Source organism: Eurypyga helias, unplaced genomic scaffold (assembly GCF_000690775.1).
Source record: "Eurypyga helias isolate BGI_N326 unplaced genomic scaffold, ASM69077v1 scaffold23563, whole genome shotgun sequence".
Classification (NCBI taxonomy): Eukaryota; Metazoa; Chordata; class Aves; order Eurypygiformes; family Eurypygidae; genus Eurypyga; species Eurypyga helias.
Window position 1 is genome coordinate 1 of NW_010239539.1, and position 2510 is coordinate 2510.

The following is a 2510-nucleotide window of genomic DNA, read 5'->3' on the forward strand; positions in this document are numbered from 1 at the left end:
CGGCAGCCGGCGTGGTGTGCGCGAAGCCGAAGGGTGAGCGCCAGGATGCTCCGTGCTGGGTGGAGAGCAAAGGTCCCAAAGCAAGAAGGTGGAAAGAGGGCACACATTCACCCCAGCAAGCTCCTGAGGGCCTTTCCTGGGGAATGAGGGGTGCTTTCCCCTCCATAAACACACTCATCCCTCCCATTTCTTCTTGGAGCAAGGTCCTGATATTTTCTTATCCCCACCCCCATGGACCTTCTGTGACCCCCTCCAGGACCAGCCCATTTCTCAAAGAACTGGTAGAACTGGGCCAACCCTGAGGGAAGGAGGAGGGTCAGAAATAGGCCTGTGGGAGATGTAGCCCCCTGAAACCAAAGGGGGACAACCCACCAGAGAGCCGAGACAGGTTTTAAGGAACATGGAATGTTGCTCCAACACCCCCCTACCCCATCACCGAGGGAAACGGGTCTTAATGCAAAGCCTAATTCAGGGAAGCTCATCTCCACCACCAGCTGAGCTGCTGAGGGGGGGCGTGGTATGTGGTTTTGGGTGGATACGGGACCCCAAATCCACTCTCTCCTCAACCCCAGGGGCTTCGCCATCCTGCTCGGTGCTGGTAGCGGTGCTGGCCCTGCTGATGCTGCTCAGCGGGGTCCTGCTGTGGCTCAACCTGAAGAGGAGATGCGTGGCAGCAGCCCAGGCTGGAGGTGACAGCCCCATCCCTGTGTCCTTCCAACTCCCCCTCCCCACCCCCTGACCCAACACACAGTCTGTGCTCCAGCCACCCCAAAACCCAGGGGGATGCGGCTGTCGGAGCCCGGTGACACCGTCGTGTCCCTTCCATCTCGCAGCCCACCGGCGCCTCGGTCCCCTCCATCTCGCAGCCCACCAGCGCCTCGGGGACCAGAGCACTTTGGCGTTGTCCTTCCAGCCCGGAGGGACCATCTACCTCCCCACCAAGACAGAAGCCACCGAGGACACCGAAACGGAGATGACACAGCTCATGAGGGAAGATACGAACCCATGATGCCAGCCTCCCCCCCTCCCAGATCCTGCCACCGCCTCCCGCTGCCCCCCCTATTCCTAAATCTGCTTCCCAAAGACTATAAAGCTGCAGCTGATGGGTGGGACATTTCAAAACCAGCTGGACTTCTATCAGGAGCCCCAAAAAGCTGGCCTGGGGGGAGGGTCTCCCAGCCTGGTGATGTTTATTTAACCCATCTCAGCACCCTCCAGGGCAGCCCCCGTAGCTCAGGAGGAGCCTGATGAACCTGGGGGCCAGTGCCAGAGCTAAAGGAGCGGAGAAGCCAAGGAGGGGTGCAAACAAATTAAAAAGGGGCTCCCCAGCCCTTTAGGTGTGACGAGTGTGAGTGCCGGGGGTGGGTCATGAGCTGCTTCTGTGCTCCTCTGCACCCAGGCCATGGATGGAGACAAGTCCCCCCCCAGTTTACTGACCATCCCAGGTGCCAGAGCCGCAAAGCACTTTACTCCATGATCCCAAATACGCAGCCATCCTCCCTGGATGCACTTTGGGGCAGCCACAGAGCCCCAATTTCCTTCCTCAAGGCCCCAAAAATCTGTGACTACCCTTTGGGGATCCTCTCTGCTAAGGTTCACAGGGGCACACGATGTGCTCTTGCCTGGTAGCTCATGGTTTATGCCCCCCATGGATGCCTAAAAGGATCCTGGTGCAGAGACCCCACCTCAGGGGTCACAAACTGAGGACTGTGCCCCTAAAACAGAGGGGATGAGGAGAGGGAGGCCAGGAGACCCAACAAGGAGAGACCCCAAGAGCGGGAGACAGCATCTGCCAAGGCCACTGTGCCCATTCTCTCCACCTTCCCTGGGGATGAAGGACATCCCAAATCCGCGAAAGGTGAATAACTGAAGGTTTCTCCACATTTCTCCTTCCTGTGATACTTCCGAGAGGCTGGAGAGCAATGCCCTAAAATTTGGAGCAAAATCAGGGCTGCTTGGGGTCCATTTTATTCAGAAACAAACCCAAAGCTCTCCATGTAAGACCTGTGCTCCTCACCCCAGGTGAAGGTGTCCCCTAGATACCCCCTGAGAAACTCCAGGAACTCGCCAGGTGCTGGAGGAAACTTCCCAGGATGGACTGGAAAAGCCAGGCAGCATCAGCATGAGATCAACTCCCAACTGAGAGGGGAAGAGGCAGTCTGTGGGAGAGCCAAATAGCACAAAAACATGAATTTTCCTCCATCCCTTTCTGTGCCAGCTACCAAGAGGGTGTGGGAATAAGGGCATCACTTGGTGACCACCATCACGTGATCCCAGCACGTGAGAAAAGCCTTAATTCCGAGATGGTCACTTCTGGGAGCAGCCACCTCGGGGCTTGAACCACCAGAGGTAAACCACTCCCCCAGTCTGAAATGCAGACCATGGAATGGTTGGGGTTGGGAGGGACCTTAAAGCCCCCCCAGTCCCACCCCCCTGCCATGGGCAGGGACACCTTCCATAGCCCAGGGTGCTCCAAGCCTCATCCAGCCTGGCCTTGGACACTCCCAGGG